Source organism: Hyla sarda, unplaced genomic scaffold (genome assembly GCF_029499605.1).
Source record: "Hyla sarda isolate aHylSar1 unplaced genomic scaffold, aHylSar1.hap1 scaffold_766, whole genome shotgun sequence".
Taxonomy (NCBI): domain Eukaryota; kingdom Metazoa; phylum Chordata; class Amphibia; order Anura; family Hylidae; genus Hyla; species Hyla sarda.
The window spans coordinates 55,001-77,469 of NW_026610789.1; the positions used below are offsets into that span (position 1 = coordinate 55,001).

The 22,469-nt window shown below is 47.5% G+C and overlaps 55 non-coding genes across 55 annotated transcripts; 43 read left to right on the forward strand and 12 right to left on the reverse strand.

The window, feature by feature from the left end:
• Positions 1–129: 129 nt before the first annotated feature.
• On the forward strand, positions 130–202 carry TRNAA-AGC (transfer RNA alanine (anticodon AGC)). The gene has a single exon. It is a non-coding gene; the product is annotated as a tRNA-Ala (tRNA).
• Positions 203–294: 92 nt separating this feature from the next.
• On the forward strand, positions 295–381 carry TRNAY-GUA (transfer RNA tyrosine (anticodon GUA)). Its single transcript is given in 2 exon segments — positions 295–331; positions 346–381. It is a non-coding gene; the product is annotated as a tRNA-Tyr (tRNA).
• Positions 382–1,137: 756 nt separating this feature from the next.
• TRNAG-UCC (transfer RNA glycine (anticodon UCC)) lies at positions 1,138–1,209 on the forward strand. The gene has a single exon. It is a non-coding gene; the product is annotated as a tRNA-Gly (tRNA).
• A 334-nt stretch (positions 1,210–1,543) lies between these two features.
• On the forward strand, positions 1,544–1,616 carry TRNAA-AGC (transfer RNA alanine (anticodon AGC)). The gene has a single exon. It is a non-coding gene; the product is annotated as a tRNA-Ala (tRNA).
• A 92-nt stretch (positions 1,617–1,708) lies between these two features.
• Positions 1,709–1,795, forward strand: TRNAY-GUA (transfer RNA tyrosine (anticodon GUA)). The gene is given in 2 exon segments: positions 1,709–1,745; positions 1,760–1,795. It is a non-coding gene; the product is annotated as a tRNA-Tyr (tRNA).
• Positions 1,796–2,026: 231 nt separating this feature from the next.
• TRNAN-GUU (transfer RNA asparagine (anticodon GUU)) lies at positions 2,027–2,100 on the reverse strand. Its single transcript has one exon. It is a non-coding gene; the product is annotated as a tRNA-Asn (tRNA).
• Positions 2,101–2,551: 451 nt separating this feature from the next.
• TRNAG-UCC (transfer RNA glycine (anticodon UCC)) lies at positions 2,552–2,623 on the forward strand. Its single transcript has one exon. It is a non-coding gene; the product is annotated as a tRNA-Gly (tRNA).
• A 333-nt stretch (positions 2,624–2,956) lies between these two features.
• Positions 2,957–3,029, forward strand: TRNAA-AGC (transfer RNA alanine (anticodon AGC)). Its single transcript has one exon. It is a non-coding gene; the product is annotated as a tRNA-Ala (tRNA).
• Positions 3,030–3,121: 92 nt separating this feature from the next.
• Positions 3,122–3,208, forward strand: TRNAY-GUA (transfer RNA tyrosine (anticodon GUA)). The gene is given in 2 exon segments: positions 3,122–3,158; positions 3,173–3,208. It is a non-coding gene; the product is annotated as a tRNA-Tyr (tRNA).
• A 741-nt stretch (positions 3,209–3,949) lies between these two features.
• Positions 3,950–4,021, forward strand: TRNAG-UCC (transfer RNA glycine (anticodon UCC)). The gene has a single exon. It is a non-coding gene; the product is annotated as a tRNA-Gly (tRNA).
• A 329-nt stretch (positions 4,022–4,350) lies between these two features.
• On the forward strand, positions 4,351–4,423 carry TRNAA-AGC (transfer RNA alanine (anticodon AGC)). The gene has a single exon. It is a non-coding gene; the product is annotated as a tRNA-Ala (tRNA).
• Positions 4,424–4,515: 92 nt separating this feature from the next.
• TRNAY-GUA (transfer RNA tyrosine (anticodon GUA)) lies at positions 4,516–4,602 on the forward strand. The gene is given in 2 exon segments: positions 4,516–4,552; positions 4,567–4,602. It is a non-coding gene; the product is annotated as a tRNA-Tyr (tRNA).
• A 756-nt stretch (positions 4,603–5,358) lies between these two features.
• TRNAG-UCC (transfer RNA glycine (anticodon UCC)) lies at positions 5,359–5,430 on the forward strand. Its single transcript has one exon. It is a non-coding gene; the product is annotated as a tRNA-Gly (tRNA).
• A 363-nt stretch (positions 5,431–5,793) lies between these two features.
• On the forward strand, positions 5,794–5,866 carry TRNAA-AGC (transfer RNA alanine (anticodon AGC)). Its single transcript has one exon. It is a non-coding gene; the product is annotated as a tRNA-Ala (tRNA).
• Positions 5,867–5,958: 92 nt separating this feature from the next.
• Positions 5,959–6,045, forward strand: TRNAY-GUA (transfer RNA tyrosine (anticodon GUA)). The gene is given in 2 exon segments: positions 5,959–5,995; positions 6,010–6,045. It is a non-coding gene; the product is annotated as a tRNA-Tyr (tRNA).
• A 231-nt stretch (positions 6,046–6,276) lies between these two features.
• TRNAN-GUU (transfer RNA asparagine (anticodon GUU)) lies at positions 6,277–6,350 on the reverse strand. Its single transcript has one exon. It is a non-coding gene; the product is annotated as a tRNA-Asn (tRNA).
• A 451-nt stretch (positions 6,351–6,801) lies between these two features.
• On the forward strand, positions 6,802–6,873 carry TRNAG-UCC (transfer RNA glycine (anticodon UCC)). Its single transcript has one exon. It is a non-coding gene; the product is annotated as a tRNA-Gly (tRNA).
• A 336-nt stretch (positions 6,874–7,209) lies between these two features.
• Positions 7,210–7,282, forward strand: TRNAA-AGC (transfer RNA alanine (anticodon AGC)). Its single transcript has one exon. It is a non-coding gene; the product is annotated as a tRNA-Ala (tRNA).
• A 92-nt stretch (positions 7,283–7,374) lies between these two features.
• Positions 7,375–7,461, forward strand: TRNAY-GUA (transfer RNA tyrosine (anticodon GUA)). The gene is given in 2 exon segments: positions 7,375–7,411; positions 7,426–7,461. It is a non-coding gene; the product is annotated as a tRNA-Tyr (tRNA).
• A 231-nt stretch (positions 7,462–7,692) lies between these two features.
• Positions 7,693–7,766, reverse strand: TRNAN-GUU (transfer RNA asparagine (anticodon GUU)). Its single transcript has one exon. It is a non-coding gene; the product is annotated as a tRNA-Asn (tRNA).
• A 382-nt stretch (positions 7,767–8,148) lies between these two features.
• Positions 8,149–8,222, reverse strand: TRNAN-GUU (transfer RNA asparagine (anticodon GUU)). The gene has a single exon. It is a non-coding gene; the product is annotated as a tRNA-Asn (tRNA).
• A 451-nt stretch (positions 8,223–8,673) lies between these two features.
• On the forward strand, positions 8,674–8,745 carry TRNAG-UCC (transfer RNA glycine (anticodon UCC)). Its single transcript has one exon. It is a non-coding gene; the product is annotated as a tRNA-Gly (tRNA).
• Positions 8,746–9,244: 499 nt separating this feature from the next.
• Positions 9,245–9,331, forward strand: TRNAY-GUA (transfer RNA tyrosine (anticodon GUA)). The gene is given in 2 exon segments: positions 9,245–9,281; positions 9,296–9,331. It is a non-coding gene; the product is annotated as a tRNA-Tyr (tRNA).
• Positions 9,332–10,502: 1,171 nt separating this feature from the next.
• TRNAA-AGC (transfer RNA alanine (anticodon AGC)) lies at positions 10,503–10,575 on the forward strand. The gene has a single exon. It is a non-coding gene; the product is annotated as a tRNA-Ala (tRNA).
• Positions 10,576–10,667: 92 nt separating this feature from the next.
• Positions 10,668–10,754, forward strand: TRNAY-GUA (transfer RNA tyrosine (anticodon GUA)). Its single transcript is given in 2 exon segments — positions 10,668–10,704; positions 10,719–10,754. It is a non-coding gene; the product is annotated as a tRNA-Tyr (tRNA).
• Positions 10,755–10,985: 231 nt separating this feature from the next.
• Positions 10,986–11,059, reverse strand: TRNAN-GUU (transfer RNA asparagine (anticodon GUU)). Its single transcript has one exon. It is a non-coding gene; the product is annotated as a tRNA-Asn (tRNA).
• A 183-nt stretch (positions 11,060–11,242) lies between these two features.
• TRNAI-GAU (transfer RNA isoleucine (anticodon GAU)) lies at positions 11,243–11,314 on the forward strand. Its single transcript has one exon. It is a non-coding gene; the product is annotated as a tRNA-Ile (tRNA).
• A 196-nt stretch (positions 11,315–11,510) lies between these two features.
• On the forward strand, positions 11,511–11,582 carry TRNAG-UCC (transfer RNA glycine (anticodon UCC)). The gene has a single exon. It is a non-coding gene; the product is annotated as a tRNA-Gly (tRNA).
• Positions 11,583–11,928: 346 nt separating this feature from the next.
• On the forward strand, positions 11,929–12,001 carry TRNAA-AGC (transfer RNA alanine (anticodon AGC)). Its single transcript has one exon. It is a non-coding gene; the product is annotated as a tRNA-Ala (tRNA).
• Positions 12,002–12,093: 92 nt separating this feature from the next.
• TRNAY-GUA (transfer RNA tyrosine (anticodon GUA)) lies at positions 12,094–12,180 on the forward strand. The gene is given in 2 exon segments: positions 12,094–12,130; positions 12,145–12,180. It is a non-coding gene; the product is annotated as a tRNA-Tyr (tRNA).
• A 230-nt stretch (positions 12,181–12,410) lies between these two features.
• On the reverse strand, positions 12,411–12,484 carry TRNAN-GUU (transfer RNA asparagine (anticodon GUU)). The gene has a single exon. It is a non-coding gene; the product is annotated as a tRNA-Asn (tRNA).
• Positions 12,485–12,935: 451 nt separating this feature from the next.
• Positions 12,936–13,007, forward strand: TRNAG-UCC (transfer RNA glycine (anticodon UCC)). The gene has a single exon. It is a non-coding gene; the product is annotated as a tRNA-Gly (tRNA).
• Positions 13,008–13,354: 347 nt separating this feature from the next.
• Positions 13,355–13,427, forward strand: TRNAA-AGC (transfer RNA alanine (anticodon AGC)). The gene has a single exon. It is a non-coding gene; the product is annotated as a tRNA-Ala (tRNA).
• Positions 13,428–13,519: 92 nt separating this feature from the next.
• On the forward strand, positions 13,520–13,606 carry TRNAY-GUA (transfer RNA tyrosine (anticodon GUA)). The gene is given in 2 exon segments: positions 13,520–13,556; positions 13,571–13,606. It is a non-coding gene; the product is annotated as a tRNA-Tyr (tRNA).
• Positions 13,607–13,837: 231 nt separating this feature from the next.
• TRNAN-GUU (transfer RNA asparagine (anticodon GUU)) lies at positions 13,838–13,911 on the reverse strand. Its single transcript has one exon. It is a non-coding gene; the product is annotated as a tRNA-Asn (tRNA).
• Positions 13,912–14,371: 460 nt separating this feature from the next.
• On the forward strand, positions 14,372–14,443 carry TRNAG-UCC (transfer RNA glycine (anticodon UCC)). The gene has a single exon. It is a non-coding gene; the product is annotated as a tRNA-Gly (tRNA).
• A 336-nt stretch (positions 14,444–14,779) lies between these two features.
• Positions 14,780–14,852, forward strand: TRNAA-AGC (transfer RNA alanine (anticodon AGC)). The gene has a single exon. It is a non-coding gene; the product is annotated as a tRNA-Ala (tRNA).
• A 410-nt stretch (positions 14,853–15,262) lies between these two features.
• TRNAN-GUU (transfer RNA asparagine (anticodon GUU)) lies at positions 15,263–15,336 on the reverse strand. Its single transcript has one exon. It is a non-coding gene; the product is annotated as a tRNA-Asn (tRNA).
• A 451-nt stretch (positions 15,337–15,787) lies between these two features.
• TRNAG-UCC (transfer RNA glycine (anticodon UCC)) lies at positions 15,788–15,859 on the forward strand. The gene has a single exon. It is a non-coding gene; the product is annotated as a tRNA-Gly (tRNA).
• A 345-nt stretch (positions 15,860–16,204) lies between these two features.
• Positions 16,205–16,277, forward strand: TRNAA-AGC (transfer RNA alanine (anticodon AGC)). The gene has a single exon. It is a non-coding gene; the product is annotated as a tRNA-Ala (tRNA).
• Positions 16,278–16,369: 92 nt separating this feature from the next.
• TRNAY-GUA (transfer RNA tyrosine (anticodon GUA)) lies at positions 16,370–16,456 on the forward strand. Its single transcript is given in 2 exon segments — positions 16,370–16,406; positions 16,421–16,456. It is a non-coding gene; the product is annotated as a tRNA-Tyr (tRNA).
• A 230-nt stretch (positions 16,457–16,686) lies between these two features.
• TRNAN-GUU (transfer RNA asparagine (anticodon GUU)) lies at positions 16,687–16,760 on the reverse strand. The gene has a single exon. It is a non-coding gene; the product is annotated as a tRNA-Asn (tRNA).
• Positions 16,761–17,202: 442 nt separating this feature from the next.
• TRNAG-UCC (transfer RNA glycine (anticodon UCC)) lies at positions 17,203–17,274 on the forward strand. The gene has a single exon. It is a non-coding gene; the product is annotated as a tRNA-Gly (tRNA).
• Positions 17,275–17,609: 335 nt separating this feature from the next.
• Positions 17,610–17,682, forward strand: TRNAA-AGC (transfer RNA alanine (anticodon AGC)). The gene has a single exon. It is a non-coding gene; the product is annotated as a tRNA-Ala (tRNA).
• Positions 17,683–17,774: 92 nt separating this feature from the next.
• On the forward strand, positions 17,775–17,861 carry TRNAY-GUA (transfer RNA tyrosine (anticodon GUA)). Its single transcript is given in 2 exon segments — positions 17,775–17,811; positions 17,826–17,861. It is a non-coding gene; the product is annotated as a tRNA-Tyr (tRNA).
• A 231-nt stretch (positions 17,862–18,092) lies between these two features.
• Positions 18,093–18,166, reverse strand: TRNAN-GUU (transfer RNA asparagine (anticodon GUU)). Its single transcript has one exon. It is a non-coding gene; the product is annotated as a tRNA-Asn (tRNA).
• Positions 18,167–18,617: 451 nt separating this feature from the next.
• TRNAG-UCC (transfer RNA glycine (anticodon UCC)) lies at positions 18,618–18,689 on the forward strand. The gene has a single exon. It is a non-coding gene; the product is annotated as a tRNA-Gly (tRNA).
• A 338-nt stretch (positions 18,690–19,027) lies between these two features.
• On the forward strand, positions 19,028–19,100 carry TRNAA-AGC (transfer RNA alanine (anticodon AGC)). The gene has a single exon. It is a non-coding gene; the product is annotated as a tRNA-Ala (tRNA).
• A 925-nt stretch (positions 19,101–20,025) lies between these two features.
• Positions 20,026–20,097, forward strand: TRNAG-UCC (transfer RNA glycine (anticodon UCC)). The gene has a single exon. It is a non-coding gene; the product is annotated as a tRNA-Gly (tRNA).
• A 341-nt stretch (positions 20,098–20,438) lies between these two features.
• TRNAA-AGC (transfer RNA alanine (anticodon AGC)) lies at positions 20,439–20,511 on the forward strand. Its single transcript has one exon. It is a non-coding gene; the product is annotated as a tRNA-Ala (tRNA).
• Positions 20,512–20,603: 92 nt separating this feature from the next.
• Positions 20,604–20,690, forward strand: TRNAY-GUA (transfer RNA tyrosine (anticodon GUA)). The gene is given in 2 exon segments: positions 20,604–20,640; positions 20,655–20,690. It is a non-coding gene; the product is annotated as a tRNA-Tyr (tRNA).
• Positions 20,691–20,921: 231 nt separating this feature from the next.
• Positions 20,922–20,995, reverse strand: TRNAN-GUU (transfer RNA asparagine (anticodon GUU)). Its single transcript has one exon. It is a non-coding gene; the product is annotated as a tRNA-Asn (tRNA).
• A 451-nt stretch (positions 20,996–21,446) lies between these two features.
• TRNAG-UCC (transfer RNA glycine (anticodon UCC)) lies at positions 21,447–21,518 on the forward strand. The gene has a single exon. It is a non-coding gene; the product is annotated as a tRNA-Gly (tRNA).
• A 500-nt stretch (positions 21,519–22,018) lies between these two features.
• Positions 22,019–22,105, forward strand: TRNAY-GUA (transfer RNA tyrosine (anticodon GUA)). The gene is given in 2 exon segments: positions 22,019–22,055; positions 22,070–22,105. It is a non-coding gene; the product is annotated as a tRNA-Tyr (tRNA).
• A 216-nt stretch (positions 22,106–22,321) lies between these two features.
• Positions 22,322–22,395, reverse strand: TRNAN-GUU (transfer RNA asparagine (anticodon GUU)). The gene has a single exon. It is a non-coding gene; the product is annotated as a tRNA-Asn (tRNA).
• Between the last annotated feature and the right edge of the window lie 74 nt (positions 22,396–22,469).

A 22,469-nucleotide genomic window follows, 5' to 3' on the forward strand; every position in this document is an offset into this window, starting at 1 on the left:
TCCCAGTCTTAGTCTTCTAATGTCAAAAATATTTTGACACAAAAAAAAAAAAAAAAAAAAAAAAAAAAGTTTCAAACAGTTACAGAGATTGATCAGTGGATTGCGTGGCTAAATGCGTGGGTCAGACATGGGGGATTAGCTCAAATGGTAGAGCGCTCGCTTAGCATGCGAGAGGTAGCGGGATCGATGCCCGCATCCTCCAAAAACTTTTTGACTTTTTCAAACATCTTTTTAGCTAATGCTCATGGCACTCTTAGCCAAGCCAAAGAGTTGCACACACCCAGCTTTGCCAATCCTTCGATAGCTCAGCTGGTAGAGCGGAGGACTGTAGTAGAACAATCGGCAATCCTTAGGTCGCTGGTTCGATTCCGGCTCGAAGGACATTTTTTTGGGGGGTATGTTTTCATTTGGGATGTTTCAAGCTGCTGAAACACACACACTTCCGCTGACCCCTGCTCTTAACACTAGAAACACCCTTTCCAGAGAGGTCTCCCGTCAACATTGGGACTTTAAAAGAGGCACAGAGACCAAGCTTTCAGTTGAGAGCACATCTAAGGCTCGCCAAAGAACCACCTTTAGCTGTGACGTGCAACCAAATCAAAAAGGGGACCTCGTCCCTGGGTGGGCTTGAACCACCAACCTTTCGGTTAACAGCCGAACGCGCTAACCGATTGCCCCACAGAGACAACGGTGCTGCATGCTCGTGACTAGGCACAAGCGAAAACCCAAATGCTGGTCTCCAGGTGGACTTCAGCCCATAACAATCGGCTTTTATGCTAAACTTGCTGAAACGGCAGAGACCGCCTTCCCGCTAGCAGCTTGACAGGAACCAGAGGGTAGTTATGCTTCTCATCACCTTTACAGACAGAAGCAGAGTGGCGCAGCGGAAGCGTGCTGGGCCCATAACCCAGAGGTCGATGGATCGAAACCATCCTCTGCTAAGCAATCAATTTTACTGTTTCCACCATTGTAATTGAGGCAGGTTCGTTTCTAGGCCAACGCATTGTTCCTCTTCTTTGGAGGTGTTTTAAGGTCTTTGTGAACGAATTTTGCTCTTCATGATAGCAGAAGTAGTCAGTCTAAGCCATGCGAATCACAGACGTCACCGACATCACCGACATCACAGCTGTCACAGAAGCGTTGGTGGTATAGTGGTGAGCATAGCTGCCTTCCAAGCAGTTGACCCGGGTTCGATTCCCGGCCAACGCATTTCTTTCAAGGTTTTGTCACCTGTCTCCTATGCTTGCTCTTTCATGGTAAAAAATTTTGCAGCTAGAAGCACCCTTTCAGCTCCTTACATTACAATGCTCCTCCCATTACAATGCTCCTCCCAAAAGGGTCCCATGGCTCTAGAGCCTCATCTGCTACATAACAACTTTCTTGTCCTAAGTATTAAGCCACGCGAAGCTCTGTAAACATCCCAGTCTTAGTCTTCTAATGTCAAAAATATTTTGACACAAAAAAAAAAAAAAAAAAAAAAAAGTTTCAAACAGTTACAGAGATTGATCAGTGGATTGCGTGGCTAAATGCGTGGGTCAGACATGGGGGATTAGCTCAAATGGTAGAGCGCTCGCTTAGCATGCGAGAGGTAGCGGGATCGATGCCCGCATCCTCCAAAAACTTTTTGACTTTTTCAAACATCTTTTTAGCTAATGCTCATGGCACTCTTAGCCAAGCCAAAGAGTTGCACACACCCAGCTTTGCCAATCCTTCGATAGCTCAGCTGGTAGAGCGGAGGACTGTAGTAGAACAATCGGCAATCCTTAGGTCGCTGGTTCGATTCCGGCTCGAAGGACATTTTTTTGGGGGGTATGTTTTCATTTGGGATGTTTCAAGCTGCTGAAACACACACACTTCCGCTGACCCCTGCTCTTAACACTAGAAACACCCTTTCCAGAGAGGTCTCCCGTCAACATTGGGACTTTAAAACAGGCACAGAGACCAAGCTTTCAGTTGAGAGCACATCTAAGGCTCGCCAAAGAACCACCTTTAGCTGTGACGTGCAACCAAATCAAAAAGGGGACCTCGTCCCTGGGTGGGCTTGAACCACCAACCTTTCGGTTAACAGCCGAACGCGCTAACCAATTGCGCCACAGAGACAACGGTGCTGCATGCTCGTGACTAGGCACAAGCGAAAACCCAAATGCTGGTCTTCAGGTGGACTTCAGCCCATAACAATCGGCTTTTAAGCTAAACTTGCTGAAACGGCAGAGACCGCCTTCCCGCTAGCAGCTTGACAGGAACCAGAGGGTAGTTATGCTTCTCATCTCCTTTACAGACAGAAGCAGAGTGGCGCAGCGGAAGCGTGCTGGGCCGATAACCCAGAGGTCGATGGATCGAAAACTTCCTCTGCTAAGCAATCAATTTTACTGTTTCCACCATTGTAATTGAGGCAAGTTCGTTTCTAGGCCAACGCATTGTTCCTCTTCTTTGGAGGTGTTTTAAGGTCTTTGTGAACGAATTTTGCTCTTCATGATAGCAGAAGTAGTCAGTCTAAGCCATGCGAATCACAGACGTCACCGACATCACCGACATCACAGCTGTCACAGAAGCGTTGGTGGTATAGTGGTGAGCATAGCTGCCTTCCAAGCAGTTGACCCGGGTTCGATTCCCGGCCAACGCATTTCTTTCAAGGTTTTGTCACCTGTCTCCTATGCTTGCTCTTTCATGGTAAAAAATTTTGCAGCTAGAAGCACCCTTTCAGCTCCTTACATTACAATGCTCCTCCCATTACAATGCTCCTCCCAAAAGGGTCCCATGGCTCTAGAGCCTCATCTGCTACATAACAACTTTCTTGTCCTAAGTATTAAGCCACGCGAAGCTCTGTAAACATCCCAGTCTTAGTCTTCTAATGTCAAAAATATTTTGACACTTAAAAAAAAAAAAATAAATAAAGTTTCAAACAGTTACAGAGATTGATCGGTGGATTGCGTGGCTAAATGAGTGGGGCAGACATGGGGGATTAGCTCAAATGGTAGAGCGCTCGCTTAGCATGCGAGAGGTAGCGGGATCGATGCCCGCATCCTCCAAAAACTTTTTGACTTTTTCAAACATCTTTTTAGCTAATGCTCATGGCACTCTTAGCCAAGCCAAAGAGTTGCACACACCCGGCTTTGCCAATCCTTCGATAGCTCAGCTGGTAGAGCGGAGGACTGTAGTAGAACAATCGGCAATCCTTAGGTCGCTGGTTCGATTCCGGCTCGAAGGACATTTTTTTGGGGGGTATGTTTTAAGCTGCTGAAACACACACACTTCCGCTGACCCCTGCTCTTAACACTAGAAACACCCTTTCCAGAGAGGTCTCCCGTCAACATTGGGACTTTAAAACAGGCACAGAGACCAAGCTTTCAGTTGAGAGCACATCTAAGGCTCGCCAAAGAACCACCTTTAGCTGTGACGTGCAACCAAATCAAAAAGGGGACCTCGTCCCTGGGTGGGCTTGAACCACCAACCTTTCGGTTAACAGCCGAACGCGCTAACCGATTGCCCCACAGAGACAACGGTGCTGCATGCTCGTGACTAGGCACAAGCGAAAACCCAAATGCTGGTCTCCAGGTGGACTTCAGCCCATAACAATCGGCTTTTATGCTAAACTTGCTGAAACGGCAGAGACCGCCTTCCCGCTAGCAGCTTGACAGGAACCAGAGGGTAGTTATGCTTCTCATCACCTTTACAGACAGAAGCAGAGTGGCGCAGCGGAAGCGTGCTGGGCCCATAACCCAGAGGTCGATGGATCGAAACCATCCTCTGCTAAGCAATCAATTTTACTGTTTCCACCATTGTAATTGAGGCAGGTTCGTTTCTAGGCCAACGCATTGTTCCTCTTCTTTGGAGGTGTTTTAAGGTCTTTGTGAACGAATTTTGCTCTTCATGATAGCAGAAGTAGTCAGTCTAAGCCATGCGAATCACAGACGTCACCGACATCACCGACATCACAGCTGTCACAGAAGCGTTGGTGGTATAGTGGTGAGCATAGCTGCCTTCCAAGCAGTTGACCCGGGTTCGATTCCCGGCCAACGCATTTCTTTCAAGGTTTTGTCACCTGTCTCCTATGCTTGCTCTTTCATGGTAAAAAATTTTGCAGCTAGAAGCACCCTTTCAGCTCCTTACATTACAATGCTCCTCCCATTACAATGCTCCTCCCAAAAGGGTCCCATGGCTCTAGAGCCTCATCTGCTACATAACAACTTTCTTGTCCTAAGTATTAAGCCACGCGAAGCTCTGTAAACATACCAGTCTTAGTCTTCTAATGTCAAAAATATTTTGACACAAAAAAAAAAAAAAAAAAAGTTTCAAACAGTTACAGAGATTGATCAGTGGATTGCGTGGCTAAATGCGTGGGTCAGACATGGGGGATTAGCTCAAATGGTAGAGCGCTCGCTTAGCATGCGAGAGGTAGCGGGATCGATGCCCGCATCCTCCAAAAACTTTTTGACTTTTTCAAACATCTTTTTAGCTAATGCTCATGGCACTCTTAGCCAAGCCAAAGAGTTGCACACACCCAGCTTTGCCAATCCTTCGATAGCTCAGCTGGTAGAGCGGAGGACTGTAGTAGAACAATCGGCAATCCTTAGGTCGCTGGTTCGATTCCGGCTCGAAGGACATTTTTTTGGGGGGTATGTTTTCATTTGGGATGTTTCAAGCTGCTGAAACACACACACTTCCGCTGACCCCTGCTCTTAACACTAGAAACACCCTTTCCAGAGAGGTCTCCCGTCAACATTGGGACTTTAAAAGAGGCACAGAGACCAAGCTTTCAGTTGAGAGCACATCTAAGGCTCGCCAAAGAACCACCTTTAGCTGTGACGTGCAACCAAATCAAAAAGGGGACCTCGTCCCTGGGTGGGCTTGAACCACCAACCTTTCGGTTAACAGCCGAACGCGCTAACCGATTGCCCCACAGAGACAACGGTGCTGCATGCTCGTGACTAGGCACAAGCGAAAACCCAAATGCTGGTCTCCAGGTGGACTTCAGCCCATAACAATCGGCTTTTATGCTAAACTTGCTGAAACGGCAGAGACCGCCTTCCCGCTAGCAGCTTGACAGGAACCAGAGGGTAGTTATGCTTCTCATCACCTTTACAGACAGAAGCAGAGTGGCGCAGCGGAAGCGTGCTGGGCCCATAACCCAGAGGTCGATGGATCGAAACCATCCTCTGCTAAGCAATCAATTTTACTGTTTCCACCATTGTAATTGAGGCAGGTTCGTTTCTAGGCCAACGCATTGTTCCTCTTCTTTGGAGGTGTTTTAAGGTCTTTGTGAACGAATTTTGCTCTTCATGATAGCAGAAGTAGTCAGTCTAAGCCATGCGAATCACAGACGTCACCGACATCACCGACATCACAGCTGTCACAGAAGCGTTGGTGGTATAGTGGTGAGCATAGCTGCCTTCCAAGCAGTTGACCCGGGTTCGATTCCCGGCCAACGCATTTCTTTCAAGGTTTTGTCACCTGTCTCCTATGCTTGCTCTTTCATGGTAAAAAAATTTTGCAGCTAGAAGCACCCTTTCAGCTCCTTACATTACAATGCTCCTCCCATTACAATGCTCCTCCCAAAAGGGTCCCATGGCTCTAGAGCCTCATCTGCTACATAACAACTTTCTTGTCCTAAGTATTAAGCCACGCGAAGCTCTGTAAACATCCCAGTCTTAGTCTTCTAATGTCAAAAATATTTTGACACAAAAAAAAAAAAAAAAAAAAAAAAAAAAGTTTCAAACAGTTACAGAGATTGATCAGTGGATTGCGTGGCTAAATGCGTGGCTAAATGCGTGGCTAAATGCGTGGGTCAGACATGGGGGATTAGCTCAAATGGTAGAGCGCTCGCTTAGCATGCGAGAGGTAGCGGGATCGATGCCCGCATCCTCCAAAAACTTTTTGACTTTTTCAAACATCTTTTTAGCTAATGCTCATGGCACTCTTAGCCAAGCCAAAGAGTTGCACACACCCAGCTTTGCCAATCCTTCGATAGCTCAGCTGGTAGAGCGGAGGACTGTAGTAGAACAATCGGCAATCCTTAGGTCGCTGGTTCGATTCCGGCTCGAAGGACATTTTTTTGGGGGGTATGTTTTCATTTGGGATGTTTCAAGCTGCTGAAACACACACACTTCCGCTGACCCCTGCTCTTAACACTAGAAACACCCTTTCCAGAGAGGTCTCCCGTCAACATTGGGACTTTAAAACAGGCACAGAGACCAAGCTTTCAGTTGAGAGCACATCTAAGGCTCGCCAAAGAACCACCTTTAGCTGTGACGTGCAACCAAATCAAAAAGGGGACCTCGTCCCTGGGTGGGCTTGAACCACCAACCTTTCGGTTAACAGCCGAACGCGCTAACCAATTGCGCCACAGAGACAACGGTGCTGCATGCTCGTGACTAGGCACAAGCGAAAACCCAAATGCTGGTCTTCAGGTGGACTTCAGCCCATAACAATCGGCTTTTAAGCTAAACTTGCTGAAACGGCAGAGACCGCCTTCCCGCTAGCAGCTTGACAGGAACCAGAGGGTAGTTATGCTTCTCATCTCCTTTACAGACAGAAGCAGAGTGGCGCAGCGGAAGCGTGCTGGGCTGATAACCCAGAGGTCGATGGATCGAAAACTTCCTCTGCTAAGCAATCAATTTTACTGTTTCCACCATTGTAATTGAGGCAAGTTCGTTTCTAGGCCAACGCATTGTTCCTCTTCTTTGGAGGTGTTTTAAGGTCTTTGTGAACGAATTTTGCTCTTCATGATAGCAGAAGTAGTCAGTCTAAGCCATGCGAATCACAGACGTCACCGACATCACCGACATCACAGCTGTCACAGAAGCGTTGGTGGTATAGTGGTGAGCATAGCTGCCTTCCAAGCAGTTGACCCGGGTTCGATTCCCGGCCAACGCATTTCTTTCAAGGTTTTGTCACCTGTCTCCTATGCTTGCTCTTTCATGGTAAAAAATTTTGCAGCTAGAAGCACCCTTTCAGCTCCTTACATTACAATGCTCCTCCCATTACAATGCTCCTCCCAAAAGGGTCCCATGGCTCTAGAGCCTCATCTGCTACATAACAACTTTCTTGTCCTAAGTATTAAGCCACGCGAAGCTCTGTAAACATCCCAGTCTTAGTCTTCTAATGTCAAAAATATTTTGACACTTTAAAAAAAAAAAAAAAAAAAAAAAGTTTCAAACAGTTACAGAGATTGATCGGTGGATTGCGTGGCTAAATGCGTGGGGCAGACATGGGGGATTAGCTCAAATGGTAGAGCGCTCGCTTAGCATGCGAGAGGTAGCGGGATCGATGCCCGCATCCTCCAAAACCTTTTTGACTTTTTCAAACATCTTTTTAGCTAATGCTCATGGCACTCTTAGCCAAGCCAAAGAGTTGCACACACCCGGCCTTGCCAATCCTTCGATAGCTCAGCTGGTAGAGCGGAGGACTGTAGTAAAACAATCGGCAATCCTTAGGTCGCTGGTTCGATTCCGGCTCGAAGGACATTTTTTTGGGGGGTATGTTTTCATTTGGGATGTTTCAAGCTGCTGAAACACACACACTTCCGCTGACCCCTGCTCTTAACACTAGAAACACCCTTTCCAGAGAGGTCTCCCGTCAACATTGGGACTTTAAAACAGGCACAGAGACCAAGCTTTCAGTTGAGAGCACATCTAAGGCTCGCCAAAGAACCACCTTTAGCTGTGACGTGCAACCAAATCAAAAAGGGGACCTCGTCCCTGGGTGGGCTTGAACCACCAACCTTTCGGTTAACAGCCGAACGCGCTAACCGATTGCGCCACAGAGACAACGGCACTGCATGCTCGTGACTAGGCACAAGCGAAAACCCAAATGCTGGTCTCCAGGTGGACTTCAGCCCATAACAATCGGCTTTTAAGCTAAACTTGCTGAAACGGCAGAGACCGCCTTCCCGCTAGCAGCTTGACAGGAACCAGAGGACATTTTTTTGGGGGGTATGTTTTCATTTGGGATGTTTCAAGCTGCTGAAACACACACACTTCCGCTGACCCCTGCTCTTAACACTAGAAACACCCTTTCCAGAGAGGTCTCCCGTCAACATTGGGACTTTAAAACAGGCACAGAGACCAAGCTTTCAGTTGAGAGCACATCTAAGGCTCGCCAAAGAACCACCTTTAGCTGTGACGTGCAACCAAATCAAAAAGGGGACCTCGTCCCTGGGTGGGCTTGAACCACCAACCTTTCGGTTAACAGCCGAACGCGCTAACCGATTGCGCCACAGAGACAACGGTGCTGCATGCTCGTGACTAGGCACAAGCGAAAACCCAAATGCTGGTCTCCAGGTGGACTTCAGCCCATAACAATCGGCTTTTAAGCTAAACTTGCTGAAACGGCAGAGACCGCCTTCCCGCTAGCAGCTTGACAGGAACCAGAGGGTAGTTATGCTTCTCATCACCTTTACAGACAGAAGCAGAGTGGCGCAGCGGAAGCGTGCTGGGCCCATAACCCAGAGGTCGATGGATCGAAACCATCCTCTGCTAAGCAATCAATTTTACTGTTTCCACCATTGTAATTGAGGCAGGTTCGTTTCTAGGCCAACGCATTGTTCCTCTTCTTTGGAGGTGTTTTAAGGTCTTTGTGAACGAATTTTGCTCTTCATGATAGCAGAAGTAGTCAGTCTAAGCCATGCGAATCACAGACGTCACCGACATCACCGACATCACAGCTGTCACAGAAGCGTTGGTGGTATAGTGGTGAGCATAGCTGCCTTCCAAGCAGTTGACCCGGGTTCGATTCCCGGCCAACGCATTTCTTTCAAGGTTTTGTCACCTGTCTCCTATGCTTGCTCTTTCATGGTAAAAAAATTTTGCAGCTAGAAGCACCCTTTCAGCTCCTTACATTACAATGCTCCTCCCATTACAATGCTCCTCCCAAAAGGGTCCCATGGCTCTAGAGCCTCATCTGCTACATAACAACTTTCTTGTCCTAAGTATTAAGCCACGCGAAGCTCTGTAAACATCCCAGTCTTAGTCTTCTAATGTCAAAAATATTTTGACACAAAAAAAAAAAAAAAAAAAAAAAGTTTCAAACAGTTACAGAGATTGATCAGTGGATTGCGTGGCTAAATGCGTGGGGCAGACATTGGGGATTAGCTCAAATGGTAGAGCGCTCGCTTAGCATGCGAGAGGTAGCGGGATCGATGCCCGCATCCTCCAAAAACTTTTTGACTTTTTCAAACATCTTTTTAGCTAATGCTCATGGCACTCTTAGCCAAGCCAAAGAGTTGCACACACCCGGCTTTGCCAATCCTTCGATAGCTCAGCTGGTAGAGCGGAGGACTGTAGTAGAACAATCGGCAATCCTTAGGTCGCTGGTTCGATTCCGGCGCGAAGGACATTTTTTTGGGGGGTATGTTTTCATTTGGGATGTTTCAAGCTGCTGAAACACACACACTTCCGCTGACCCCTGCTCTTAACACTAGAAACACCCTTTCCAGAGAGGTCTCCCGTCAACATTGGGACTTTAAAACAGGCACAGAGACCAAGCTTTCAGTTGAGAGCACATCTAAGGCTCGCCAAAGAACCACCTTTAGGTGTGACGTGCAACCAAATCAAAAAGGGGACCTCGTCCCTGGGTGGGCTTGAACCACCAACCTTTCGGTTAACAGCCGAACACGCTAACCGATTGCGCCACAGAGACAACGGTGCTGCATGCTCGTGACTAGGCACAAGCGAAAACCCAAATGCTGGTCTCCAGGTGGACTTCAGCCCATAACAATCGGCTTTTAAGCTAAACTTGCTGAAACGGCAGAGACCGCCTTCCCGCTAGCAGCTTGACAGGAACCAGAGGGTAGTTATGCTTCTCATCTCCTTTACAGACAGAAGCAGAGTGGCGCAGCGGAAGCCTGCTGGGCCCATAACCCAGAGGTCGATGGATCGAAACCATCCTCTGCTAAGCAATCAATTTTACTGTTTCCACCATTGTAATTGAGGCAGGTTCGTTTCTAGGCCAACGCATTGTTCCTCTTCTTTGGAGGTGTTTTAAGGTCTTTGTGAACGAATTTTGCTCTTCATGATAGCAGAAGTAGTCAGTCTAAGCCATGCGAATCACAGACGTCACCGACATCACCGACATCACAGCTGTCACAGAAGCGGTGGTGGTATAGTGGTGAGCATAGCTGCCTTCCAAGCAGTTGACCCGGGGTCGATTCCCGGCCAACGCATTTCTTTCAAGGTTTTGTCACCTGTCTCCTATGCTTGCTCTTTCATGGTAAAAAATTTTGCAGCTAGAAGCACCCTTTCAGCTCCTTACATTACAATGCTCCTCCCATTACAATGCTCCTCCCAAAAGGGTCCCATGGCTCTAGAGCCTCATCTGCTACATAACAACTTTCTTGTCCTAAGTATTAAGCCACGCGAAGCTCTGTAAACATCCCAGTCTTAGTCTTCTAATGTCAAAAATATTTTGACACTTAAAAAAAAAAAAAAAAAAAGTTTCAAACAGTTACAGAGATTGATCAGTGGATTGCGTGGCTAAACGCGTGGCTAAACGCGTGGGTCAGACATGGGGGATTAGCTCAAATGGTAGAGCGCTCGCTTAGCATGCGAGAGGTAGCGGGATCGATGCCCGCATCCTCCAAAAACTTTTTGACTTTTTCAAACATCTTTGTAGCTAATGCTCATGGCACTCTTAGCCAAGCCAAAGAGTTGCACACACCCAGCTTTGCCAATCCTTCGATAGCTCAGCTGGTAGAGCGGAGGACTGTAGTAGAACAATCGGCAATCCTTAGGTCGCTGGTTCGATTCCGGCTCGAAGGACATTTTTTTGGGGGGTATGTTTTCATTTGGGATGTTTCAAGCTGCTGAAACACACACACTTCCGCTGACCCCTGCTCTTAACACTAGAAACACCCTTTCCAGAGAGGTCTCCCGTCAACATTGGGACTTTAAAACAGGCACAGAGACCAAGCTTTCAGTTGAGAGCACATCTAAGGCTCGCCAAAGAACCACCTTTAGCTGTGACGTGCAACCAAATCAAAAAGGGGACCTCGTCCCTGGGTGGGCTTGAACCACCAACCTTTCGGTTAACAGCCGAACGCGCTAACCGATTGCGCCACAGAGACAACAGTGCTGCATGCTCGTGACTAGGCACAAGCGAAAACCCAAATGCTGGTCTTCAGGTGGACTTCAGCCCATAACAATCGGCTTTTAAGCTAAACTTGCTGAAACGGCAGAGACCGCCTTCCCGCTAGCAGCTTGACAGGAACCAGAGGGTAGTTATGCTTCTCATCTCCTTTACAGACAGAAGCAGAGTGGCGCAGCGGAAGCGTGCTGGGCCGATAACCCAGAGGTCGATGGATCGAAACCTTCCTCTGCTAAGCAATCACTTTTACTGTTTCCACCATTGTAATTGAGGCAAGTTCGTTTCTAGGCCAACGCATTGTTCCTCTTCTTTGGAGGTGTTTTAAGGTCTTTGTGAACGAATTTTGCTCTTCATGATAGCAGAAGTAGTCAGTCTAAGCCATGCGAATCACAGACGTCACCGACATCACCGACATCACAGCTGTCACAGAAGCGTTGGTGGTATAGTGGTGAGCATAGCTGCCTTCCAAGCAGTTGACCCGGGTTCGATTCCCGGCCAACGCATTTCTTTCAAGGTTTTGTCACCTGTCTCCTATGCTTGCTCTTTCATGGTAAAAAATTTTGCAGCTAGAAGCACCCTTTCAGCTCCTTACATTACAATGCTCCTCCCATTACAATGCTCCTCCCAAAAGGGTCCCATGGCTCTAGAGCCTCATCTGCTACATAACAACTTTCTTGTCCTAAGTATTAAGCCACGCGAAGCTCTGTAAACATCCCAGTCTTAGTCTTCTAATGTCAAAAATATTTTGACACTTAAAAAAAAAAAAAAAAAAAAAAGTTTCAAACAGTTACAGAGATTGATCGGTGGATTGCGTGGCTAAATGCGTGGCTAAATGCGTGGGGCAGACATGGGGGATTAGCTCAAATGGTAGAGCGCTCGCTTAGCATGCGAGAGGTAGCGGGATCGATGCCCGCATCCTCCAAAAACTTTTTGACTTTTTCAAACATCTTTTTAGCTAATGCTCATGGCACTCTTAGCCAAGCCAAAGAGTTGCACACACCCGGCTTTGCCAGTCCTTCGATAGCTCAGCTGGTAGAGCGGAGGACTGTAGTAGAACAATCGGCAATCCTTAGGTCGCTGGTTCGATTCCGGCTCGAAGGACATTTTTTTGGGGGGTATGTTTTCATTTGGGATGTTTCAAGCTGCTGAAACACACACACTTCCGCTGACCCCTGCTCTTAACACTAGAAACACCCTTTCCAGAGAGGTCTCCCGTCAACATTGGGACTTTAAAACAGGCACAGAGACCAAGCTTTCAGTTGAGAGCACATCTAAGGCTCGCCAAGAACCACCTTTAGCTGTGACGTGCAACCAAATCAAAAAAGGGACCTCGTCCCTGGGTGGGCTTGAACCACCAACCTTTCGGTTAACAGCCGAACGCGCTAACCGATTGCGCCACAGAGACAACGGTGCTGCATGCTCGTGACTAGGCACAAACGAAAACCCAAATGCTGGTCTTCAGGTGGACTTCAGCCCATAACAATCGGCTTTTAAGCTAAACTTGCTGAAACGGCAGAGACCGCCTTCCCGCTAGCAGCTTGACAGGAACCAGAGGGTAGTTATGCTTCTCATCTCCTTTACAGACAGAAGCAGAGTGGCGCAGCGGAAGCGTGCTGGGCCCATAACCCAGAGGTCGATGGATCGAAACCATCCTCTGCTAAGCAATCAATTTTACTGTTTCCACCATTGTAATTGAGGCAAGTTCGTTTCTAGGCCAACGCATTGTTCCTCTTCTTTGGAGGTGTTTTAAGGTCTTTGTGAACGAATTTTGCTCTTCATGATAGCAGAAGTAGTCAGTCTAAGCCATGCGAATCACAGACGTCACCGACATCACCGACATCACAGCTGTCACAGAAGCGTTGGTGGTATAGTGGTGAGCATAGCTGCCTTCCAAGCAGTTGACCCGGGTTCGATTCCCGGCCAACGCATTTCTTTCAAGGTTTTGTCACCTGTCTCCTATGCTTGCTCTTTCATGGTAAAAAATTTTGCAGCTAGAAGCACCCTTTCAGCTCCTTACATTACAATGCTCCTCCCATTACAATGCTCCTCCCAAAAGGGTCCCATGGCTCTAGAGCCTCATCTGCTACATAACAACTTTCTTGTCCTAAGTATTAAGCCACGCGAAGCTCTGTAAACATCCCAGTCTTAGTCTTCTAATATCAAAAATATTTTGACACTTAAAAAAAAAAAAAAAAAAAAAAAGTTTCAAACAGTTACAGAGATTGATCAGTGGATTGCGTGGCTAAATGCGTGGCTAAATGCGTGGGGCAGACATGGGGGATTAGCTCAAATGGTAGAGCGCTCGCTTAGCATGCGAGAGGTAGCGGGATCGATGCCCGCATCCTCCAAAAACTTTTTGACTTTTTCAAACATCTTTTTAGCTAATGCTCATGGCACTCTTAGCCAAGCCAAAGAGTTGCACACACCCAGCTTTGCCAATCCTTCGATAGCTCAGCTGGTAGAGCGGAGGACTGTAGTAGAACAATCGGCAATCCTTAGGTCGCTGGTTCGATTCCGGCTCGAAGGACATTTTTTTGGGGGGTATGTTTTCATTTGGGATGTTTCAAGCTGCTGAAACACACACACTTCCGCTGACCCCTGCTCTTAACACTAGAAACACCCTTTCCAGAGAGGTCTCCCGTCAACATTGGGACTTTAAAACAGGCACAGAGACCAAGCTTTCAGTTGAGAGCACATCTAAGGCTCGCCAAAGAACCACCTTTAGCTGTGACGTGCAACCAAATCAAAAAGGGGACCTCGTCCCTGGGTGGGCTTGAACCACCAACCTTTCGGTTAACAGCCGAACGCGCTAACCGATTGCGCCACAGAGACAACGGTGCTGCATGCTCGTGACTAGGCACAAGCGAAAACCCAAATGCTGGTCTCCAGGTGGACTTCAGCCCATAACAATCGGCTTTTAAGCTAAACTTGCTGAAACGGCAGAGACCGCCTTCCCGCTAGCAGCTTGACAGGAACCAGAGGGTAGTTATGCTTCTCATCTCCTTTACAGACAGAAGCAGAGTGGCGCAGCGGAAGCGTGCTGGGCCCATAACCCAGAGGTCGATGGATCGAAACCATCCTCTGCTAAGCAATCAATTTTACTGTTTCCACCATTGTAATTGAGGCAAGTTCGTTTCTAGGCCAACGCATTGTTCCTCTTCTTTGGAGGTGTTTTAAGGTCTTTGTGAACGAATTTTGCTCTTCATGATAGCAGAAGTAGTCAGTCTAAGCCATGCGAATCACAGACGTCACCGACATCACCGACATCACCGACATCACAGCTGCCACAGAAGCGTTGGTGGTATAGTGGTGAGCATAGCTGCCTTCCAAGCAGTTGACCCGGGTTCGATTCCCGGCCAACGCATTTCTTTCAAGGTTTTGTCACCTGTCTCCTATGCTTGCTCTTTCATGGTAAAAAATTTTGCAGCTAGAAGCACCCTTTCAGCTCCTTACATTACAATGCTCCTCCCATTACAATGCTCCTCCCAAAAGGGTCCCATGGCTCTAGAGCCTCATCTGCTACATAACAACTTTCTTGTCCTAAGTATTAAGCCACGCGAAGCTCTGTAAACATCCCAGTCTTAGTCTTCTAATGTCAAAAATATTTTGACACTTAAAAAAAAAAAAAAAAAAAAAAAAGTTTCAAACAGTTACAGAGATTGATCGGTGGATTGCGTGGCTAAATGCATGGGTCAGACATGGGGGATTAGCTCAAATGGTAGAGCGCTCGCTTAGCATGCGAGAGGTAGCGGGATCGATGCCCGCATTCTCCAAAAACTTTTTGACTTTTTCAAACATCTTTTTAGCTAATGCTCATGGCACTCTTAGCCAAGCCAAAGAGTTGCACACACCCAGCTTTGCCAATCCTTCGATAGCTCAGCTGGTAGAGCGGAGGACTGTAGTAGAACAATCGGCAATCCTTAGGTCGCTGGTTCGATTCCGTCTTGAAGGACATTTTTTTGGGGGGTATGTTTTCATTTGGGATGTTTCAAGCTGCTGAAACACACACACTTCCGCTGACCCCTGCTCTTAACACTAGAAACACCCTTTCCAGAGAGGTCTCCCGTCAACATTGGGACTTTAAAACAGGCACAGAGACCAAGCTTTCAGTTGAGAGCACATCTAAGGCTCGCCAAAGAACCACCTTTAGCTGTGACGTGCAACCAAATCAAAAAGGGGACCTCGTCCCTGGGTGGGCTTGAACCACCAACCTTTCGGTTAACAGCCGAACGCGCTAACCGATTGCGCCACAGAGACAACGGAGCTGCATGCTCGTGACTAGGCACAAGCGAAAACCCAAATGCTGGTCTCCAGGTGGACTTCAGCCCATAACAATCGGCTTTTAAGCTAAACTTGCTGAAACGGCAGAGACCGCCTTCCCGCTAGCAGCTTGACAGGAACCAGAGGGTAGTTATGCTTCTCATCTCCTTTACAGACAGAAGCAGAGTGGCGCAGCGGAAGCGTGCTGGGCCCATAACCCAGTGGTCGATGGATCGAAACCATCCTCTGCTAAGCAATCAATTTTACTGTTTCCACCATTGTAATTGAGGCAAGTTCGTTTCTAGGCCAACGCATTGTTCCTCTTCTTTGGAGGTGTTTTAAGGTCTTTGTGAACGAATTTTGCTCTTCATGATAGCAGAAGTAGTCAGTCTAAGCCATGCGAATCACAGACGTCACCGACATCACCGACATCACAGCTGTCACAGAAGCGTTGGTGGTATAGTGGTGAGCATAGCTGCCTTCCAAGCAGTTGACCCGGGTTCGATTCCCGGCCAACGCATTTCTTTCAAGGTTTTGTCACCTGTCTCCTATGCTTGCTCTTTCATGGTAAAAAATTTTGCAGCTAGAAGCACCCTTTCAGCTCCTTACATTACAATGCTCCTCCCATTACAATGCTCCTCCCAAAAGGGTCCCATGGCTCTAGAGCCTCATCTGCTACATAACAACTTTCTTGTCCTAAGTATTAAGCCACGCGAAGCTCTGTAAACATCCCAGTCTTAGTCTTCTAATGTCAAAAATATTTTGACACTTAAAAAAAAAAAAAAAAAAAAAGTTTCAAACAGTTACAGAGATTGATCAGTGGATTGCGTGGCTAAACGCGTGGCTAAACGTGTGGGTCAGACATGGGGGATTAGCTCAAATGGTAGAGCGCTCGCTTAGCATGCGAGAGGTAGCGGGATCGATGCCCGCATCCTCCAAAAACTTTTTGACTTTTTCAAACATCTTTTTAGCTAATGCTCATGGCACTCTTAGCCAAGCCAAAGAGTTGCACACACCCGGCTTTGCCAATCCTTCGATAGCTCAGCTGGTAGAGCGGAGGACTGTAGTAGAACAATCGGCAATCCTTAGGTCGCTGGTTCGATTCCGGCTCGAAGGGCATTTTTTTGGGGGGTATGTTTTCATTTGGGATGTTTCAAGCTGCTGAAACACACACACTTCCGCTGACCCCTGCTCTTAACACTAGAAACACCCTTTCCAGAGAGGTCTCCCGTCAACATTGGGACTTTAAAACAGGCACAGAGACCAAGCTTTCAGTTGAGAGCACATCTAAGGCTCGCCAAGAACCACCTTTAGCTGTGACGTGCAACCAAATCAAAAAAGGGACCTCGTCCCTGGGTGGGCTTGAACCACCAACCTTTCGGTTAACAGCCGAACGCGCTAACCGATTGCGCCACAGAGACAACGGTGCTGCATGCTCGTGACTAGGCACAAGCGAAAACCCAAATGCTGGTCTCCAGGTGGACTTCAGCCCATAACAATCGGCTTTTAAGCTAAACTTGCTGAAACGGCAGAGACCGCCTTCCCGCTAGCAGCTTGACAGGAACCAGAGGGTAGTTATGCTTCTCATCACCTTTACAGACAGAAGCAGAGTGGCGCAGCGGAAGCGTGCTGGGCCCATAACCCAGAGGTCGATGGATCGAAACCATCCTCTGCTAAGCAATCAATTTTACTGTTTCCACCATTGTAATTGAGGCAAGTTCGTTTCTAGGCCAACGCATTGTTCCTCTTCTTTGGAGGTGTTTTAAGGTCTTTGTGAACGAATTTTGCTCTTCATGATAGCAGAAGTAGTCAGTCTAAGCCATGCGAATCACAGACGTCACCGACATCACAGCTGTCACAGAAGCGTTGGTGGTATAGTGGTGAGCATAGCTGCCTTCCAAGCAGTTGACCCGGGTTCGATTCCTGGCCAACGCATTTCTTTCAAGGTTTTGTCACCTGTCTCCTATGCTTGCTCTTTCATGGTAAAAAATTTTGCAGCTAGAAGCACCCTTTCAGCTCCTTACATTACAATGCTCCTCCCATTACAATGCTCCTCCCAAAAGGGTCCCATGGCTCTAGAGCCTCATCTGCTACATAACAACTTTCTTGTCCTAAGTATTAAGCCACGCGAAGCTCTGTAAACATCCCAGTCTTAGTCTTCTAATGTCAAAAATATTTTGACACTTAAAAAAAAAAAAAAAAAAAAAAAGTTTCAAACAGTTACAGAGATTGATCGGTGGATTGCGTGGCTAAATGCGTGGGTCAGACATGGGGGATTAGCTCAAATGGTAGAGCGCTCGCTTAGCATGCGAGAGATAGCGGGATCGATGCCCGCATCCTCCAAAAACTTTTTGACTTTTTCAAACATCTTTTTAGCTAATGCTCATGGCACTCTTAGCCAAGCCAAAGAGTTGCACACACCCGGCTTTGCCAATCCTTCGATAGCTCAGCTGGTAGAGCGGAGGACTGTAGTAGAACAATCGGCAATCCTTAGGTCGCTGGTTCGATTCCGGCTCGAAGGACATTTTTTTGGGGGGTATGTTTTCATTTGGGATGTTTCAAGCTGCTGAAACACACACACTTCCGCTGACCCCTGCTCTTAACACTAGAAACACCCTTTCCAGAGAGGTCTCCCGTCAACATTGGGACTTTAAAACAGGCACAGAGACCAAGCTTTCAGTTGAGAGCACATCTAAGGCTCGCCAAAGAACCACCTTTAGCTGTGACGTGCAACCAAATCAAAAAGGGGACCTCGTCCCTGGGTGGGCTTGAACCACCAACCTTTCGGTTAACAGCCGAACGCGCTAACCGATTGCGCCACAGAGACAACGGTGCTGCATGCTCGTGACTAGGCACAAGCGAAAACCCAAATGCTGGTCTCCAGGTGGACTTCAGCCCATAACAATCGGCTTTTAAGCTAAACTTGCTGAAACGGCAGAGACCGCCTTCCCGCTAGCAGCTTGACAGGAACCAGAGGGTAGTTATGCTTCTCATCTCCTTTACAGACAGAAGCAGAGTGGCGCAGCGGAAGCGTGCTGGGCCCATAACCCAGAGGTCGATGGATCGAAACCATCCTCTGCTAAGCAATCAATGTTACTGTTTCCACCATTGTAATTGAGGCAGGTTCGTTTCTAGGCCAACGCATTGTTCCTCTTCTTTGGAGGTGTTTTAAGGTCTTTGTGAACGAATTTTGCTCTTCATGATAGCAGAAGTAGTCAGTCTAAGCCATGCGAATCACAGACGTCACCGACATCACCGACATCACAGCTGTCAAAGAAGCGTTGGTGGTATAGTGGTGAGCATAGCTGCCTTCCAAGCAGTTGCCCCGGGTTCGATTCCCGGCCAACGCATTTCTTTCAAGGTTTTGTCACCTGTCTCCTATGCTTGCTCTTTCATGGTAAAAAATTTTGCAGCTAGAAGCACCCTTTCAGCTCCTTACATTACAATGCTCCTCCCATTACAATGCTCCTCCCAAAAGGGTCCCATGGCTCTAGAGCCTCATCTGCTACATAACAACTTTCTTGTCCTAAGTATTAAGCCACGCGAAGCTCTGTAAACATCCCAGTCTTAGTCTTCTAATGTCAAAAATATTTTGACACAAAAAAAAAAAAAAAAAAAAAAAAAAAAGTTTCAAACAGTTACAGAGATTGATCAGTGGATTGCGTGGCTAAATGCGTGGGTCAGACATGGGGGATTAGCTCAAATGGTAGAGCGCTCGCTTAGCATGCGAGAGGTAGCGGGATCGATGCCCGCATCCTCCAAAAACTTTTTGACTTTTTCAAACATCTTTTTAGCTAATGCTCATGGCACTCTTAGCCAAGCCAAAGAGTTGCACACACCCGGCTTTGCCAATCCTTCGATAGCTCAGCTGGTAGAGCGGAGGACTGTAGTAGAACAATCGGCAATCCTTAGGTCGCTGGCTCGAAGGACATTTTTTTGGGGGGTATGTTTTCATTTGGGATGTTTCAAGCTGCTGAAACACACACACTTCCGCTGACCCCTGCTCTTAACACTAGAAATACCCTTTCCAGAGAGGTCTCCCGTCAACATTGGGACTTTAAAACAGGCACAGAGACCAAGCTTTCAGTTGAGAGCACATCTAAGGCTCGCCAAAGAACCACCTTTAGCTGTGACGTGCAACCAAATCAAAAAAGGGGACCTCGTCCCTGGGTGGGCTTGAACCACCAACCTTTCGGTTAACAGCCGAACGCGCTAACCGATTGTTCCACAGAGACAACGGTACTGCCTGCTCGTGACTAGGCACAAGCGAAAACCCAAATGCTGGTCTCCAGGTGGACTTCAGCCCATAACAATCGGCTTTTATGCTAAACTTGCTGAAACGGCAGAGACCGCCTTCCCGCTAGCAGCTTGACAGGAACCAGAGGGTAGTTATGCTTCTCATCTCCTTTAGAGACAGAAGCAGAGTGGCGCAGCGTAAGCGTGCTGGGCCCATAACCCAGAGGTCGATGGATCGAAACCATCCTCTGCTAAGCAATCAATTTTACTGTTTCCACCATTGTAATTGAGGCAGGTTCGTTTCTAGGCCAACGCATTGTTCCTCTTCTTTGGAGGTGTTTTAAGGTCTTTGTGAACGAATTTTGCTCTTCATGATAGCAGAAGTAGTCAGTCTAAGCCATGCGAATCACAGACGTCACCGACATCACCGACATCACAGCTGTCACAGAAGCGTTGGTGGTATAGTGGTGAGCATAGCTGCCTTCCAAGCAGTTGACCCGGGTTCGATTCCCGGCCAACGCATTTCTTTCAAGGTTTTGTCACCTGTCTCCTATGCTTGCTCTTTCATGGTAAAAAATTTTGCAGCTAGAAGCACCCTTTCAGCTCCTTACATTACAATGCTCCTCCCATTACAATGCTCCTCCCAAAAGGGTCCCATGGCTCTAGAGCCTCATCTGCTACATAACAACTTTCTTGTCCTAAGTATTAAGCCACGCGAAGCTCTGTAAACATCCCAGTCTTAGTCTTTTAATGTCAAAAATATTTTGACACTTAAAAAAAATAAAAATAAAAATAAAAAAAAGTTTCAAACAGTTACAGAGATTGATCAGTGGATTGCGTGGCTAAATGCGTGGGTCAGACATGGGGGATTAGCTCAAATGGTAGAGCGCTCGCTTAGCATGCGAGAGGTAGCGGGATCGATGCCCGCATCCTCCAAAAACTTTTTGACTTTTTCAAACATCTTTTTAGCTAATGCTCATGGCACTCTTAGCCAAGCCAAAGAGTTGCACACACCCGGCTTTGCCAATCCTTCGATAGCTCAGCTGGTAGAGCGGAGGACTGTAGTAGAACAATCGGCAATCCTTAGGTCGCTGGTTCGATTCCGGCTCGAAGGACATTTTTTTGGGGGGTATGTTTTCATTTGGGATGTTTCAAGCTGCTGAAACACACACACTTCCGCTGACCCCTGCTCTTAACACTAGAAACACCCTTTCCAGAGAGGTCTCCCGTCAACATTGGGACTTTAAAACAGGCACAGAGACCAAGCTTTCAGTTGAGAGCACATCTAAGGCTCGCCAAAGAACCACCTTTAGCTGTGACGTGCAACCAAATCAAAAAGGGGACCTCGTCCCTGGGTGGGCTTGAACCACCAACCTTTCGGTTAACAGCCGAACGCGCTAACCGATTGCGCCACAGAGACAACGGTGCTGCATGCTCGTGACTAGGCACAAGCGAAAACCCAAATGCTGGTCTCCAGGTGGACTTCAGCCCATAACAATCGGCTTTTAAGCTAAACTTGCTGAAACGGCAGAGACCGCCTTCCCGCTAGCAGCTTGACAGGAACCAGAGGGTAGTTATGCTTCTCATCTCCTTTACAGACAGAAGCAGAGTGGCGCAGCGGAAGCGTGCTGGGCCCATAACCCAGAGGTCGATGGATCGAAACCATCCTCTGCTAAGCAATCAATTTTACTGTTTCCACCATTGTAATTGAGGCAAGTTCGTTTCTAGGCCAACGCATTGTTCCTCTTCTTTGGAGGTGTTTTAAGGTCTTTGTGAACGAATTTTGCTCTTCATGATAGCAGAAGTAGTCAGTCTAAGCCATGCGAATCACAGACGTCACCGACATCACCGACATCACAGCTGTCACAGAAGCGTTGGTGGTATAGTGGTGAGCATAGCTGCCTTCCAAGCAGTTGACCCGGGTTCGATTCCCGGCCAACGCATTTCTTTCAAGGTTTTGTCACCTGTCTCCTATGCTTGCTCTTTCATGGTAAAAAATTTTGCAGCTAGAAGCACCCTTTCAGCTCCTTACATTACAATGTTCCTCCCATTACAATGCTCCTCCCAAAAGGGTCCCATGGCTCTAGAGCCTCATCTGCTACATAACAACTTTCTTGTCCTAAGTATTAAACCACGCGAAGCTCTGTAAACATCCCAGTCTTAGTCTTCTAATGTCAAAAATATTTTGACACTTAAAAAAAAAAAAAAAAAAAAAAAGTTTCAAACAGTTACAGAGATTGATCAGTGGATTGCGTGGCTAAATGCGTGGGTCAGACATCGGGGATTAGCTCAAATGGTAGAGCGCTTGCTTAGCATGCGAGAGGTAGCGGGATCGATGCCCGCATCCTCCAAAAACTTTTTGACTTTTTCAAACATCTTTTTAGCTAATGCTCATGGCACTCTTAGCCAAGCCAAAGAGTTGCACACACCCGGCTTTGCCAATCCTTCGATAGCTCAGCTGGTAGAGCGGAGGACTGTAGTAGAACAATCGGCAATCCTTAGGTCGCTGGTTCAATTCCGGCTCGAAGGACATTTTTTTGGGGGGTATGTTTTAAGCTGCTGAAACACACACACTTCCGCTGACCCCTGCTCTTAACACTAGAAACACCCTTTCCAGAGAGGTCTCCCGTCAACATTGGGACTTTAAAACAGGCACAGAGACCAAGCTTTCAGTTGAGAGCACATCTAAGGCTCGCCAAAGAACCACCTTTAGCTGTGACGTGCAACCAAATCAAAAAGGGGACCTCGTCCCTGGGTGGGCTTGAACCACCAACCTTTCGGTTAACAGCCGAACGCGCTAACCGATTGCGCCACAGAGACAACGGTGCTGCATGCTCGTGACTAGGCACAAGCGAAAACCCAAATGCTGGTCTTCAGGTGGACTTCAGCCCATA